The sequence below is a fragment of the Euprymna scolopes genome, chromosome 18, assembly GCF_053919585.1.
Source record: "Euprymna scolopes isolate OS-2025 chromosome 18, ASM5391958v1, whole genome shotgun sequence".
Taxonomy (NCBI): domain Eukaryota; kingdom Metazoa; phylum Mollusca; class Cephalopoda; order Sepiida; family Sepiolidae; genus Euprymna; species Euprymna scolopes.
In genome coordinates, this window is record NC_136499.1 from 117,006,059 (window position 1) to 117,026,294 (window position 20,236).

The 20,236-nt window shown below is 26.7% G+C and overlaps 1 long non-coding RNA gene across 1 annotated transcript; it reads left to right on the plus strand.

Moving 5' to 3' along the window:
• Window positions 1–94: 94 nt before the first annotated feature.
• Window positions 95–19,067, plus strand: LOC145297786 (uncharacterized). Its single transcript, XR_013870324.1, has 2 exons — window positions 95–171; window positions 14,974–19,067. It is a non-coding gene; the product is annotated as an uncharacterized LOC145297786 (long non-coding RNA).
• The last annotated feature ends 1,169 nt before the right edge of the window (window positions 19,068–20,236 follow it).

The window sequence follows — 20,236 nt, forward strand, 5'->3', positions numbered from 1 at the left end:
ATATTAATTTAATAGAGGACTTCTGAGAGAGAGAGAGAGAGAGAGAGAGAGAGAGAGAGAGAGAGAGAGAGACGGGTTAAAAGGCAGAGGGGAACTTTTACCGTTTACACCGGTTGTGTAATAATTCCGGTGTTGAAAGCTGTTATTATCAAAAACGTGAATTGTCTAAAGGTAAGTACCATTAAAATAATGAAAATCTTTATTTAAATTTCAAATAAAAACTCGTCGTTTTATTATGGCAGGAATTACATATGAACGAGTGAAAGCCATTAAATCTGATTCAATTTCAATATCTGGTTTAAATATTAGTTATTTTACATTAAAGTACAGTCGTTAAATGTTACGCACCGTTAAATGTAATGTTGAGGCGGTGTAAAAATTACAAATGAGTTAAGGTTTCAACGGAACGAAAGATTAATGTTTAATTCGCTCAGTCCCCTGACATCTGTAAAACTCGTAAATAAATAAATAAATGTACTTATGCAAAATACAGAATACGGACAGTGTTGAAATATTACTGTTAGTATTTAGAAATCCATTCTTAACATGTAAAAGGGAGAACGTTTTGTAACTAATCCGTACTTTCATCTAACAATTTAATAAAAGGATGCTTGTTCAAAGAGGCGACAGATCGACTTTTTTTTTTTTTAATATGTCCTTTTACCGCAAAAACAATAGGTACTCCTGCAGTATTTTACCCACCGATTTCACGATCTTAGCCGAGCGACGAACGCTTTCGGCGTTAACGCCGACGAAAGCCGAGAATTCGGAGCTACGGTGCAAGAACGCTAAAAGTATGTGAGCAACAACATTACAAGGAAAAGATATTACACACACACAACAAAATGGATAAAATTAATACAAAAAATTTGGATAAAATAAATCACAAACACTTACCGTAAGTTTTTTTTAAAGTAAAATAAATTTATTTTGTTGAATATTTTTTTTTTTTTTTGGTTCATTTTGCTTTCCGATAGTTTTTTTTTTGGGGGTAAGCAATAGTAATAAACACTTCAATGTTTTTTTTTTGTTTGTTTGTTTTTAACAAAACGTTATTAAACAGTAACAACAATGTTTTTTTTGTTTTTGTTTTTTTTCAGTAATGTTTGTAGGGGGGGGGGACAACAATTACTGTTTATCTTTAGTTCCGACTGGAAGATTTTCTACTGACTGTAGAGAGGCAAAGTAGGGAGCAAAGGGTTTTCAGAGGATGTGGAAAGAAGCTCCTTCCCAAACCGGGTAGCCTTCCGCGATTTGATATCGCTAAATTAAATAGCTGAAATGAAAGGCTGTGTATTTTTACTTTGAACAATAAAATAACTGAAATGAAACGCTATGTGTGTAATTTCAATGAAAATTATTCGTCTGCTGCGCATTCGTTTGAAGCGCCCTGATTGGCTGATAGAGTATCGTACCGCTCGCCATGTTCCGGCGTTTTCCGACGGATGTCGATCAACGCTCGGCTAAGATCGTGAAATCGGTGGGTAAAATACTGCAGGAGTACCAAACAATATTACTTAATTGCCATGGCGAAATAAATGCGGAGTATGCACTGTTTTACGGTTGTTATAAATATGGAACGGAAATTTAAATTTCGTTCCGTTTTATGCATTTATTTATTTTTTAATTGTGCACCCAGAAAACAAGAGTAATCGAAAGAATAACATTCAATAATCGTACTTTTTATGTATATAAATAAACGAAAGATTTTTTCGGGTTTGTACACATACATTCGAAAAAGTTGTCAAAAACCAAATATATAACAAATAAGTGTTATCAAAGGCAAGATAAGTTTTCTACCTAACTGGATATGTTTGTAGTGGTTTTATTTAATTTAACATATTTATTCAGCTCGAAAAACATAGTGTTTACCGATGTATTGGAAAATTTAAAATGGCGCCCACCCGACTCTCCCTTTGACACGGTAAGTATGGGAAAAGGAGTTAAAAATTAAAAAAAAAAACTAGACAAAATACGGTTAGAAACTGGGTCAATATTGTTACCGCGATATAGGCTGACATATATTCGATGGGGTTTTAACAGTATTTTGCATAGTTTTTTTTTTTATTTTTAACTTCTTTTTCCAAACTTACCGTGTCCAAGAGAGAGTTGGGCGCCATTTTAAATTTTCCAATACATTGGTAAACACTGTATGATTTTTATGCTGAATAAACATGTTACATTAAATAAAAACACTAAAAACATATCCAGTTAGGTAGAAAATAACTTATCTTGCCTTTGGTAACATTTATTTGTTATATATTTGTTTTTTGACAACTTTTTCGAATCTATGTGTACAGTAATACAAACCCGTTTTTTTTTTTTTTTTTTTTTAACAAAAACGAAATAATTTAATTTTTAAATGAAAAAAGTCAATTTTGTACACCTTTTGGGTATTTTTTTTTTTTTCCATAAGTCCAACACCGTTTAGATTGGAAATGTCGACTTTTATAGGTTTTCAGGTACGTTTAAACAAATAAACACCCTAACCTCCCCATGTTAAGAACAGCTTTCGGAATAGACCCCCACCCAACTCCCCATATTAAAGACGGCTTTTGGAATAGACAACCCTAATGTTGTCAGCACACCCAAAAACCTATAAAAGTTGACATGTCGAATGTGAATGATGAGTTGGACGTCATATAAAAATGTACGAAATTTAAAACGGAACAGAATTTAAATTTCGATTCTATTTTTACAACAACCGTAAAACAGTGCATACTCCGCAAGTTTTATTGAAACAAGAATTACGAAAATTTATTGAGTAGAACATCTGCTATTGTGTGTTTCCGGGTGTGCTGACAAGGTCGAGGCGGGTCTATTCAGAAAACCGTTCTTAACATGGGGGAGGATGGGGGTATCTATTCCAAAAGCCATTCTTAACATTGGGAGGTTGGGTGGGGGGCCTATTCTGGAAGCCGTTCTTAACATGGGGAGGTTGGGGTGTTTATTCATTGTAAGCATCCCGAAAACCTATAAAAGTCGATATTTTTAATGTGACTGGTGAGTTGGACTTATGTAAAAAAAAAAATTGTTTTTAAATAATAAAAAGGTATACAAATTTTTTTTCGAGCATTTATTACTGTAGAAAACATTAAAATAAAACAGTTTAAAGAATTGGAATTTTTTTGTTTTAATTAAACATTTCAAAGTTTTTAATATATTTTTCTATCTTAAAAATGCTTTCGCCTTTTGCAATATAATTTGCACACACTGTTCAAAGGGTTAATGTTTTGCCGCATTTATTCAGCAATAATAATACACATAATATCAACAATAATAATACACATAATATGAATAACAATACTACACATAATATCAATAATAATACTACACATAATATCAATAATAATAATACACATGATATCAATAATAATACACATAATATCAATAATAATACACATATAAATAATAATAACACACATAATATCAACAATAATAATACACATAATATCAATAATAATAATACACATAATATAAACAATAATAATACACATAATATCAACAATAATATTACACATAATATACACAATAATAATACACATAATATACACAATAATAATACACATAATATCAAAAATAATACACATAATATCAATAATAATAATAATACACATAATATCAACAATAATAATACACATAATATCAATAATAATAATACACATAATATCAATCATAATAATGCACATAATATAAACAATAATAATACACATAATATCAACAATAATATTACACATAATATACACAATAATACACATAATATACACAATAATAATACACATAATATAAAAAATAATACACATAATATCAATAATAATAATGCACATAATATCAACAATAATAATGCAGGTAATATCAACAATAATAATGCACATAATATCAACAATTAAAATACACATAATATCAACAATAATAACACATAATATCAATAATAATAATACACATAATATCAACAATAATAATACACATAATATCAACAATAATAATACACATAATATCAACAATAATAATACACATAATATCAACAATAATAATACACATAATATCAACAATTAAAATACACATAATATCAACAATAATAACTCATAATATCAATAATAATAATACACATAATATCAATAATAATAATACACATAATATTAACAATAGAAATACACATAATATCAACAATAATAATGCACATAATATCATCAATAATAATACACATATTCTCAATAATAATACACATAATATAAATAATAATACACATAATATCAACAATAATAATGCACATAATATCAATTATAATAATGCACATAATATTAACAATAATAATGCACATAATATCAACAATTAAAATACACATAATATCAACAATAATAATACACATAATGTCAATAATAATAATGCAGATAATATCAACAATATTCATGCACATAATATCAACAATAATAATACACATAATATCAATAATAATAATACACATAATATCAAAAATAATAATGCACATAATATCAAAAATAATAATAATACACATAATATCAACAATAATAATAATACACATAATATCAACAATAATAATACACATAATATCAACAATAATAATACACATAATATAAACAATAATAATACACATAATATAAACAATAATACTGCATATAATATAAACAATAATAATACAAATAATACCACCAATAATAATGCACATAATATCAAAAATAATAATACACATACTATCAACAATAATAATGCATATAATATCAACAATAATAATACACATATCTACAATAATAATACACATATCAACAATAATAATGCACATAACAATAATAATGCACATAATAGCAAAAATAATAATGCACATAATATCAATAATAATAATAATAATAATAATGATACACATAATATCAACATAATAATACACATAATATCAATAATAATAATACACATAATATCAATAATAATAATACACATGATATCAACAATAATAATGCACATAATATCAAAAATAATAATAATACACATAATATCAATAATAATACACAATATAACTATCAAATATAATCAATAATAATAATGCACATAATATCAAAAATAATAAAAATAATAATACACATAATATCAATATAATAATAAACATAATATCAATAATAATAATGCACATAATATCAATAATAATAATAAACATAATATTAACAATAGTAATACACAGTATATCAACAATAATAATGCACATAATATCAAAAATTATAATAATAAACATAATATCAACAATAATAATACACATAATATCAACAATAATACACATAATATCATCAATAATAATACACATAATATCAAAAGTAAAAATAATACACATAATATCAACAATAATAATACGCATAATATCAACAATAATAATGCACATAATATCAATAATAATAATGCATATAATATAAACAATAATAATACATAATATCAACAATAATGCACATAATATCAACAATAATAATACATAATATCAACAATAATGCACATAATATCAACAATAATAATGCACATAATATCAACAATAATAATGCACATAATATCAACAATAATAATGCATATAATATCAATAATAATAATACACATAATATCAAAAGTAAAAATAATACACATAATATCAACAATAATAATACGCATAATATCAACAATAATAATGCACATAATATCAATAATAATAATGCATATAATATCAACAATAATAATACATAATATCAACAATAATGCACATAATATCAACAATAATAATACACATAATATCAACAATAATAGTACACATAATATCAACAATAATGCACATAATATCAAAAATAATAATAATACACATAATATCAATAATAATACACAATATAACTATCAAATATAATCAATAATAATGCACATAATATCAAAAATAATAAAAATAATAATACACATAATATCAATATAATAATAAACATAATATCAATAATAATAATGCACATAATATCAATAATAATAATAAACATAATATTAACAATAGTAATACACAGTATATCAACAATAATAATGCACATAATATCAAAAATTATAATAATAAACATAATATCAACAATAATAATACACATAATATCAACAATAATACACATAATATCATCAATAATAATACACATAATATCAAAAGTAAAAATAATACACATAATATCAACAATAATAATGCATATAATATCAACAATAATAATGCACATAATATCAATAATAATAATGCATATAATATCAACAATAATAATACATATCAACAATAATAATGCACATAATATCAACAATAATAATGCACATAATATCAACAATAATAATGCACATTATATCAACAATAATAATGCACATAATATCAACAATAATAATGCACATAATATCAACAATAATAATGCATGTAATATCAATAATAATAATGCACATAATATCAAAAATAATAATAATACACATAATAATAATAATAATGCACATACTATCAACAATAATAATACACATAATATCAACAATAATAGTACACATAATATCAACAATAATAATGCACATAATATCAACAATAATAATACACATGATATACACAATAATAATACACATAATATACACAATAATAATACACATAATATCAAAAATAATAATACACATATCAAAAATAATAATACACAGAATATCAGTAATAAAAATACACATAATATCAAAAATAATGCAGATAATATCAACAATATTAATGCACATAATATCAACAATAATAATACACATAAAATCAATAATAATACACATAATATCAACAATAATAATAATACACATAATATCAACAAGAAGAATGCATATAATATCAATAATAATAGTACACATAATATCATCAATAGTAATACACAGAATATCAACAATAATAATGCATATAATATCAAAAATAAAAATAATACACATATCAACAATAATAATACACATAATATCAATAATAATAATGCACATATCAACAATAATAATACACATAATATCAACAATAATAATGCACATAATATCAACAATAATAATACACATAATATCAGCAATAATAATACACATATCAACAATAATAATGCACATAATATCGATAATAATAATATTGATAATAATACACATAATATCCACATAATAATACACATAATATCAATAATAATAATGCACATAATATCAATAATAATAATACACATAATATCAACAATAATAATGCACATAATATCAACAATAATAATACACATAATATCACAAATAATAATGCTCATAATATCAAAAGTAATAATAATACACATAATATCAACAATAATAATAATACACATAATATCAACATAATAATACACATAATATCAATAATAATAATGCACATATCAAAAATAATAATAATAATACACATAATATCAACATAATAATACACATAATATCAATAATAATAATGCACATAATATCAATAATAATAATACACATAATATCAACAATAATAATGCACATAATATCAATAATAATAATACACATAATATCAAAAATAATAATAATACACATAATATCAACATAATAATGCACATAATATTAATAATAATGCACATAATATCAACAATAATAATACACATAATATCAATAATAATAGTACACATAATATTAACAATAATAATGCACATAATATCAACAATAATAATACACATATTATCAAAAAAAAATAATAATACACATAATATCAACAATAATAATGCACATAATATCAATAATAATAATACACATAATATCAATAATAATAATACACATAATATCAACAATAATAATGCACATAATATCAATAATAATAATACACATATCAACAATAATAATACACATAATATCAACAATAATAATGCACATAATATCACAAATATTAATAATACACATAATATCAACAATAATAATGCACATAATATCAACAATAATAATAATACACATAATATCAACAATAAAAATAATACACATAATATCAATAATAATAATACACATAATATCAATAATAATAATACACATAATATCAATAATAATAATGCACATAATATCACAAATATTAATAATACACATAATATCAACAATAATAATGCACATAATATAAACAATAATAATAATACGCATAATATCAACAATAATAATAATACACATAATATCAACAATAATAATGCACATAATATCAACAATAATAATAATACACATAATATCAACAATAATAATGCACATAATATCACAAATAATAATAATACACATAATATCAACAATAATAATGCACATAATATCAACAATAATAATAATACACATAATATCAACAATAATGATAATACACATAATATGAACAATAATAATGCACATAATATCAACAATAATAATAATACACATAATATTAACAATAATAATAATACACATAATATCAACAATAATAATAATACACATAATATCAACAATAATAATAATACACATAATATCAACAATAATAGTACACATAATATCAAAAATAATAATAATACACATAATATCAACAATAATAATGCACATAATATCAATAATAATAATAATACACATAATATCAACAATAATAATACACATAATATCAACAATAATAATGCACATAATATCAAAAATAATAATAATACACATAATATCAACAATAATAATACACATAATATCAATAATAATAATACACATAATATCAAAAATAATAATAATACACATAATATCAACAATAATAATAATAATTTACATAATATCAACAATAATAATGCTCATCATATTCATTTCATTAGATTGAAATTTGCTTCCGGTGTAACATAGTGCATGTGAGTGCGTGGAACGTATCAGCAGCAGCAAAGGATGTCTGGCATGTGAAAGGATTAGCAGCAGCAGCAGAAAAATGTGCACATGCAAATTAGGAAGTGTGCATGAGAAAAAGAAGAAAAAAAGAAAAAACATGGTCTTGTAGCAAAAAGTCAAAGGAAATGAGCTCCAATCTATGGTCCCCTCCCCTGACCAAACATTCACGAGAAACACTCGTCTAGCTGAAAAAATTATCAATAATTTCCCTGACTCTTTATCTGTGCCTAAAACTAAATGTAGATTCCATGAACAGAGTTTCTTTCTTAGAACTGCAGATCTGTGGAACTCTCATCTTCTGTTTACCTGCCTTCCAGCTGGCTACAATATGGCCGTCTTCAAGTCCAATGTAAACAAGTAATCCAATTTGCCAAATTTACACTTCTAACGATTGCTATTATTTTGTCATTTTGATCACTGTACACTCTTTAATCCTTATCCTTGAGTGGCCTCTTGGCCTTGATAAATGGTGATTCCTTTTTAAAAAAAAAAATTCAAAGGGGTTAGGTTCTACCTCAACACTGGTGATGGAGTACCACGTCACCCACCTTTCTTCAAAGTCAGAACGAGGCTTGATTTTGGGACCCCCTCGTGATACATTAACCGCTTTTCATTTTTATTAAATTCTTAGATAAAAGTACAGAATAATTACAAAACTCCTTCCCCTCCCCATATAATGAATGGCTTTTTAAATAATAACATTATTTTAGCATGGTAACGTAAAGTGCATGATTACCAAAAAGGCTTTCGATGTAGGCTGAACATGTTGGACACCATTATGATGTAATCTAAAATATACTTTCTGAGTTATGTTCCCTGTTTCTGCAATCTTCACTGTCTACTGTAAAACATTGCGAAAAATGCAATTTTCCGTAGAAAGTACTTTTAACTATAAATAACTTTTTACTCAATGAATTTTCATAAGTTTTGGATATATTAGTACTTTCGTCATAACAGTTGAGTAATATTGGTTTTAGTTAATAGCACATATTTAAAAAATCGATCTGTCACCTCTCTGAACACACACTAACAAAAGATATGATAAAAATTGAATTTAACTTGAAAATCCCATCTAAAAAATATTATACCATGGTCCATATTCTGCATAAGTACCAAAATAAAAACAAAAAATTTTAAAATGAGGACATTTTGAATTAATATTTTAATTCATGACTACTTTATTTATTTACTAGTAGGCTGCCTGGTGTTGCCCGGTCATAAAATACGCATAAATATTATATTTTAATTCATACAGAAACTGAGATATGTGCATGCGAGTATTATGTTTTTTCTAATAAGTCCACTTCTTGCAAGTAAAAAAAAATACTCCAGCTGAGATCAAAACCAAAACATAAAGACAGTGAGTCAAGTATGATAACTATTAGGCCAGCTTGATACACTCTTAAAAAAGTGTTTTCAACATAAAGAATCTGCCATGTGAACAATTCACATGTGCACAATCGTGAAACAGTAGACATAGAAAAATCTGATGACAAATACAAATTTTTCAATTTTGATCCCTTAGAAGCACTTTTTTCTGGATGAAAACTTATTAAAGTTTTTTTCCATATATCTAAATAATCTACATACCAAATTTCAAGTTTGTAGATTAAAAATTTCTTGAGTGTGTAGGTTGAGAAGTGTCTTCATGCACACACACACACACACACACACACCTTTCTAGATATATAGATTTCCATGATTATATTTTCTTGGTTTAACCCATTTGGTCACACTTTACATATGAAATATTTTTGTTTTTAATTAAAGAAAAAAGCGACATAAAATTGGGAGCAAATCAGCTATCAACGTCTAGAAAACAACAATGAAATCTCTCGAGAAATGCCAAATTCTTTTTAGGAGATCATTCGATCATCATCTCATCTCCATCGTCTTTGAAGACACTTCACCACTGAATCTACATGACTTCTCCAGTTCTCTCGATCTTGCATGACAGTTTGTAAGTCCCAAACACTTTCCAATCATGTGTCCTGTAGCAAATGGTCAATGTAGGTCATTCTTCTTCTACCCCAGTTTGAGTGTCCATCTGTTGGTAATGAGAGAACTAGCTTGCTGGCTTCCGCTTTGCTGTGTTTCAGGCTGTGACCAGCTACTTTCATCCTTTTCTGCTGTACTTTCAGTGATGCTGGTGGTAGGTCAGCATAAAACTGGTGATTTGCTGCGTGGCTCCTCCATGATGTATTGAGGGCCATCCTGAGTATCTGTGTGTTACAGCCATCCAGTCTCTTCTTCAGCACATTTGTAAGAGTCCATGCCTCAGCACCATAGCACCTTAGGAGAGATAAGTATAAAAATTAAATAAATCCTTTCCAAAATTGTAAAATTTATTAATGTCCAGAATTATATAGTCAAACAGACACTTGTCTCAACATTTAGTCTCCACACAAATTCACACATGTAGATTTCCAACATGTAATGATGTATTTCTCTTTGATGATTATTGCGTCACTTAAAAAGGTTCCAGTGAGATTCAATGATTTATTAGAGAACCCTTTCACTAAACCCTAACCATAAAACTCTAAATTTTTGGCACATACACTAATGGTGAAAACTGATAGGGGGGGGGGACATAGTTTTGAAAGCCGGTTTATCATAATTTTTTGTAGGTTTCTGATTAGTTTTTGATTGTATTTGAAAGATTAAAGCCTAAAGTTAATTTCCCAAAGGAAAAAATATTTTTATATTTGAAAAAAATGTTATAATGAAAAATGTTTCTAAACTGAACTTCAATCTATGGTTCCCCTCGCTAGACTTTCACAAAAAATACTCATCTAGCCAAAACCACTATCAATAATTTCCCACACTCTTTATTTGTGCCTACACCTAAACGTATATTTCATGAACAGGGCTTCTTTTTTAGAACTGCGAGCCTGTGGAATTGTATTCCGTTGATTGTCTTCAAGTCCAATACGAACAAGTTCTTATTGAACCGTCCCCCTAAGTAATCCAAGTTATAAAATTCTCACTAATGTTTACTATACTAGAATCACAATGACTAATGTATACCCATTAACCCTTATCCTTGAGTGGCCTCTGGGCCTTGATAAGTAGTGACACCCATGATGTAAAAAAAACATTCAGAAACTGACAAATTCAGCTAAATATTGAAATTCATTTTAAAAATCTTTTTGAAAAATAAATATTAGTTTTCTGGGACTATTTCAAGGATTATTAGTAGTCCTAAGATATTGAATGAAAAAAAAAACACCTTGTTTGTACAAAAAAATAGCTTAATTTTCCCCCAAATGCAAAGGATTCTTGCGTCCCACAATCAAAACAAATGATAAATCGTTTAGCATGCTTGAAGGGAGGGAAGGGCACAGAACCTACTGGTTTTTTTTTCTTGTTTCCCTCAGCCGTGCATCCGTACATTCCTATCATGAACGTTTGTATAATTTTTACCATTTTTTTTAATTACTTTCCTGTGTTTCTGCTTTAAATTCATTTTTTATTTTTCAAGATTATATAAAAATTATGTTATGCTGAAGATTACACGTTCATTCAGGCAAGAAAAATATTAGAATCTTGCAAGTAAAAATTACACTAAAAATGTAATCTATAGAGGAAATATTTTTTGCAATTATAATTTTTTCCATTATTTCATCAAAGAATAAAATGTAAAGGTGTTTTTTCCTTGGTTCCAAGAGGAAAAGTAATTTTAAAACGAATTGGAAAGGTTTAAGACATAAAAATCTGAAATCCTGTAAAAACAGTAGAAACATTCACTTGTTAAAACATTGAAGGCATAATAACATGCAGAAGAAAGAAAAGTAGTTTAGTTCGTAGACCACGAGTGGAACAGACCAATTCTTAATGCCATATTTCAATTCACACTGAGCTCTACTACATCATATGCTCTGAAAGTTTAAATCCATTTTCAGTGAGTTTAATAAATCATTGTAATTTTTAGATAGCCTTATTGAATATATACATTATAAACTTATATTTGTTTTAAGGAAAACGCATATATATATATTATATGGGGAAAAAAGTCTAGTGTGTAATACCTATTTCTGCATATTTTTTTCCTTGAAAGCTAAACAGTCTGACATCGAACTTGGAGATATAGTACTCCTTGAACAAAACAGATATAATAAATTAACTCCAGTATACCACTCAACACCATGGACAGTAGAACAACGCAGAGGAAACTCCGCAAGTATAAGGCAAGACAATAAACTAATCTTTAGACACACGTCGCAACTGAAAAGAATCCCCAAAGACAGTACCCAACAAAAACTAGAGGATGACTAATTAATTTTTGAGTTTCAAGTTTGTATAGGCTTTTACTCTAAAATCATCTTTGAATTGAGAACATGCATTTTCTATTGTTTGTTATTGGGTAGTGGGTGATTGGTTATAGTATAGAACAGGTGTCTCCAAACTATGACCCATGGACCACCAAAGTCTTTATCTTGGCCCAACAAGCTCTTATGGAAAACATAGAAATATTCGGGACAAATGGAAAAAAATGGAAATAGTATAGCAGTTTTTGTTTTTGTTCAGAAAATGATTAAAAGAATGAGAAAGCTAACGAGCAAAACCTGTCCAGTTTTCTTTATTAGATTGGTGCAAAGTTTATGTCGGTTTTTATCAGGTATATGTACGTCAAAAAACCAACATTATATTTGCACCAACCTAATATTTTGGCTTGCATAGCTCTAAAAATAAGCAATATGCCCTCTTTCATCTGGTCGAAAACTTTAGAGACCCCTGGAATAGAGTGTTAGTATTAGAAGCATCTTGTTTCTAGTTGTCCTAGATTTCCTCTTGCCACTGGAATCAAACAGTCCCAATTCAGAAGTGTGGCTGAGGAATTCCGCAATCCTTGCTTCACAATTACAGAGACTGAACTGAAGTGATGATATATATATATATATATATATATATTTTATTAGAAATATTAAAATATTTTCTGTTAACCTTATTTTTCCACCCTATTTTCTTTTTCTTTTATTGATCAACATGAAAATTAGTAACAGCTTTTTCTTTATTTTTTAAAAATATTTCTAGGTATATCTGCTTTAATACAAAAATACTAGTTTATTTTGGTGTCTTTAACTCCCCTCCTCACTTTTTTTGCTGATGAAGAGACTTTGAATATAAAAATATTTTTTTTTATCAAATTATTGTTCAAGACATATTGTTTATTTCAATAAAAACTTTGTTTCCGAAACGATCGTACAATCTATTGATTTTGTTTGTTTTCCTTTTGAAACTGATTTTTAATTTTTAATTCAAAATTATGAATCATTTTACTCAATATTAAAATAGCTCTAGAATATCTAGGCCTATCGAGTTTATTATATATCTACAGTACAACGAGAACTGTTTTCTTTTAATTGTATTAATACATTTACTAGTACATTAAAATAATCTCTGCTCTTTAGACTATAGGTCTAATTCTCTCAATATATATATATATATATATATATATATATATATATATATATATAGGCAGAAAAGCTTTGAGGAAGAAATTACTAATCAAGAAAAAGCAAATTCCAAAACCAAATATAAATGTACTTATCCCAACCAAATTAAAAGCTCAATACATCCACTCATGATAGTAGAGCTTACGATAAGTAATAATAAGAAACAGAGCTGTAAAGTAGAAATTTACAAAAAGATGTTTATTAATCGTCAGAAGTGTGGTTGAGGAATTCTGCAATGCTTGCTTCACAATTTATGCGCAACCACATTCAGAGACTGAACTGAAGTGATGATATATATATATATATCGTTATTAATGTGTTTGACCTAAGATGCCCGACCTGTAACAACGTGAGGAAGGAGTTTCTTTTCCCCAAACGAACACATCAGGTTTATCATGTACAAAATAAACTGTTTGTTGGTAACATCGGATGGAAATCACATCTGACAAGTTGATGAAAAAGAAAATTTCTATGAAAACATAAAATCATAGAATTGTCATCCAATTAACGAAATGGCTGTAATGAAGAGATCCAAGATGAAATAAACAAGAGTTATATAAAAGAAAAACTGTAAGTCTTTGAATTTATATATATATATATATATATATATATATATATATATATATATATATATCGTGCTTAACTTAAATTTCCTTTTTATTTTCAGGTGCTACTGCTATAAACTCTTATGAATTTGATGTTATTGGTCAAATTGGAACATTTATGTATATAAGAGAAAGTACTTATCACTGAGTCCAGAAAGAAATAAAGGATGAAGAGGAAGATATAGAGGAAAGTAATCAGACAGTTTCTGGTATTAAAAAAACATTTTATCATAATGTGAATTTAAAGATTGCATGATCAATTAAAGAAAGATATAAAAAAATAAAAATAAATACAGGTTGATAGAGAAGACCAAAGAACATCTGTCCCAAATTGTTGAAATACTCATTGTTGACTTGAGTAAGAAAGAAAGAGGATTAAAAATACAAACATGAGAAAAAAGAAAATGTAATGAAAAGAGTGATGGACCGAAAATATGTTAAAAAAAAGCAAATTATAAAAAATTATAAAAGTTTCTAATATTAAAAGAAAAAAATGTTTTATCAGTTTTAAAAGTTTTATTATCAAGCAAGGAAAGAAGAAAACAGCAAAAAATTGCTGACAAGCAAAACAAAGAAAATTTTATATAAAAATGAACACTTCATCAAAAACAAGACAAAAAAGAAAATATTTTTTAAATGTAAATCAAATCGTACTTGATGATTCGCCTGTTTGTAAATGTCGTCATTTATTATTCGACAGCATTTTTCTTTTTCTTCTAGAAAAAATTTTAAATATAGATTTATATTTGTGCTGAAGCGTGTTAACAAGGTTCATTTGATACATTATATATATGACACTGGAGTGAATTAGATTTAATTAAGGAGAGTTTTAAAATGTTTTCCCCCTTAAATTAGATCAATTATTTTGCACTGAAAATTAAACCCGCTATATCCACTATTGACAGAGTTCAAAACCGACTGCAGAACTTAATAGGTGATGCGCTTTTCTCTTCCCGGAAGAATAGATGCTGTGAGCCTGTCTCTGCTCTATCGTTATTTTCATGACAAGTGCTCGACTGAACTTCAATCTATGATCCCCTTGCCAAACTTTCACATGCACAAAAAAAAAAACACTCAACAATTATATACGATTTCCCCCATTCTCCATCTGTATATATGCAACTCATCTTCGATTTATTGGACAAATTTTGATATACAGAGAGAATAGTGTAGAAAGTGCAAAAGAGAAATGGATAATATGCAAATCGATTCCCAAAATCTCATACAAATATATATCCACCTGGCAGAGAATTATAAAAAATGCTAAAAGTTTTCTGAAAAGTTTCTGTTTTATTAATTTACATATAATATGCACATCTATTACAAAAAAAGAACATCTCATACATATATTTTTCTTGCAGAAAATTATAAATTATAAAAAATTATAAAAGTTTCTCATACAAATAACTGCATTATCAATAAAGGAAAGAAAGAAATGTATATACAGGGTGACCTCCCCCCCCCCAAAAAAAACGGGCCCCAACTCTAATTAGTCCCCGTTTCTTAGTGTTTTGTCCAAATGAAATGAAACTTTGGTCATAACTAGTTTATTATATTCAAAACATCACATCAAAACAACAGGGTCTTTGGCCTTTTTTTCTCTGTTGACTGTAAAATGCTCAGAAAAACAATTGAATATCCTCTGGGTTTTTTTTGGGGATCACCCTGTATATTCACCCCACAGGAAATTATAAATTGTAAAAGTTTCTGATATAAAGAAAAAAACTGCATTATCAATTAAAGAAAGGAAAAAAGATCCAGATTTTGTGCAAATCGATTAAAAAAACATCTTATATATATATATATATATATATATATATATATATATATATATATACATTGCAGAAAATTATAAATTATAAAACATTATAAAAGTTTCTGAAGGGAAAGAAAGGAAGAAAGCAAGAACAAAAATTATATATTATATAAACATCGCATACATATATATAAAATATCTTATGTTTATAATTTATAAAATATTTAGTTTATAAATGATAAAAGTTTCTGAAAAGCTTCATAATCAATCGAGGCAAGCAAAAACAAGGAAAATTATATAATCGTCTGCCCTTTTTATTTTCTTAATTTACAAACAATATGCAAATCGACTCTAAAAAGAATCCTCCTACATATCTATATCAGAAAAATATAAATAAATAATAAAAATTTATAATAGTTTCTGATGTAAAGGAAAAAACACAAAATCAATCAAGGAAAGAAAGAAACAAATTTACATACAAACTGCAGATAGGCCCTAAGAAAAACCCTCATACTTGTGAAGAGTTTCTGATATAAAGAAAAAAAACTGCATTATCAGCAAAAACTTGCAGAAAATTATGCAGTATAAAAAATTAATTTCTGATATAAAAAAATTGTAAAATCAGGGAAAGAAAGAAAACAAAAAAAACAAGAAAATAATATAATTTTGCTCCAAATTGCTTTTTACATGCATTAATTTACATGCAAATATGCAGATGGACTCAAAAAAGAAATCTCATATTTGTGAAGAATGCGGTTTAACATTTTCATACAAATCCGTGTTGCAGAAACACATTAGAAAACACACAGGAGAAAAACCATATTCTTGCAAAACATGCTCTGCGTCTTTTTCACACAAGCCACATCTCGTCGTGCACATGCGACTGCACAGTGGCGAAAAACCGTTTTCCTGCGACGTGTGTGATGCTTCATTCCGAAACAAATCGACACTGGTCAACCACACGAGAAGGCATACAGGTGAAAAACCATATGCCTGCCGAGTGTGTGGCTGTTCGTTTACATACAACTCAACGCTGGTGAACCATCTACGAACGCACATGGAAGAGAAACCTTACTGTTGTGAAATATGTGGCTCTTCTTTTACACAGAATTCAAATTTGCTGATCCACAAGCGAATTCATTCTGGTGAAAAACCATTCTCTTGTCAAGTGTGTGGCGTTTCTTTTCTCCGCAATTCAACGCTAATCGTACATATTCGAACGCATACTGGCGAGAAGCCATTCCGGTGTGATATGTGCTCACTGTCATTTTCAAACAGTTCGCTTTTGGTGGTGCATAAGCGAAAACACAGTGGCGAACGACCGTATGCTTGTGAGATGTGTGGTTATTCTTGTGCTAAGAAATCAAACTTGGTAAATCATATGAGAACACACACTGGAGAGAAACCTTATGTTTGTGAAGTGTGTGGATCAGCATTTTCTACAAAATCTTATTTCAATCGACATCTTCAAATGCATAAGCGTGATGAAAAGTAAATTTATCAAATTTGTGACGCTTTTATTACAAAAACGTTAAGAAATCAGCTCATATTTCTTAATATCAATGTTTCATAACAAAGTGTGTATATATAATTATATTTTAATGCTTAATATCAATAATGTTTTTCATAAATTATATATATTTTATTTCTTAATATCAATAATGTGTTTCATAAAGTATATATATAGCAAAAAATGGTAATTAGTAAAAACTTGGAGTGCTCTATACTATGGCAGAGCAAATATATATATATTTATTACAGTTTTATCTGCTTAGTTACATCTTTTGATTACTGAATCATATCAACGATCCGCTAATTTCGTTAGATTTTAAAGAACTAATTATTATGATGAGGAAAAAAAGATATTACAAAAAGCACAAAAAAATGCAATCAGACAACAGTAGTAGCAGTCAAGTTTAAAAGATATTGGAAGGTAATAAGGGGCGAGGGTAAGTTTAAAATACTAAACCAGACGCGGATAAGATGGTTTAATATTTTAAACTCCCTCTTGCTCTTTATCACTTTCCAATGTTTTTTAAATTAACTGTTGCTGTTGTTTGATTGTTTTTTGGGGGTGCTTTTTCTCATATACTTTTTCCACGTCATAATAATTATTTCTGTAAATTCTCTTGAAATTGTTGGATCGTTGATACGATTCGGTAACTGAAACATGTGTAACTAAGCAGATAAAACGGTAATAAAAATATTATATATATATATACTACACAGATTTTATTGCTTGATTTTCTTTGCTTTTATGGATTGCTTATATATACTGTTATGAAGCATATCAAGATGAGTGATATATATATATATATTACACAGATTATATTACTTGGTCTTGTTTCTTTTGTAGATTGCAATAATTGTAATAAAATATTATTACAAACACTTAAGAAATCCTCTTATATTTTATTGCTCATAACACAGTATATATCTATCTATCTATATATATATATATGTGTGTTTCATAACAAAGTATATATATATACACATATATATGTGTTTCATAACATAGTATATATATACACACATATATGTGTTTCATAGCATAGTATATATATATACACACACATATATATGTGTTTCATAACATAGTATATATATATATATATACACATGTTTCATAACATAGTATATATATATATACATATATGTTTCATGACATAGTATATATATATACATATATGTTTCATAACATAGTATATATATATATATACACATATATGTTTCATAACATAGTATATATATACACACATATATGTGTGTTTCATAACATAGTGTGTATATATATATATATATATATATATATATATATATATATATATATATATATATACTATTTTGGGGGGTGCTTTTTCTCATATACTTTTTCCACGTCAATAATTATTTCTGTAAATTCTCTTGAAATTGTTGGATCGTTGATACGATTCGGTAACTGAAACATGTGTAACTAAGCAGATAAAACGGTAATAAAAATATTATATATATATATATATATATATACTACACAGATTTTATTGCTTGATTTTCTTTGCTTTATAGATTGCCTATATATACTGTTATGAAGCATATCAAGATGAGTGATATGTATATATATATTACACAGATTATATTACTTGGTCTTGTTTCTTTTGTAGATTGCAATAATTGTAATAAAATATTATTACAAACACTTAAGAAATCCTCGTATATTTTATTGCTCATAACACAGTATATATATATGTGTGTGTGTTTCATAACATAGTATATATATATACACATATATATGTGTTTCATAACATAGTATATATATATGTATATATATATATATATATATATATACATATATGTTTCATAACATAGTATATATATATATATGTTTCATAACAGTATATATATATGTTTCATAACATAGTATATATATATATATATATATGTGTGTGTGTTTCATAACATAGTGTGTATATATATACTATGTTATGAAACATATTAAGAAAGATTAAAGATATATTATTACACATAGATTTTATTGCTTGTAATATAAATCTGAAACTTGTGACTCTTATTACAAATGTCAAAGAAATCAG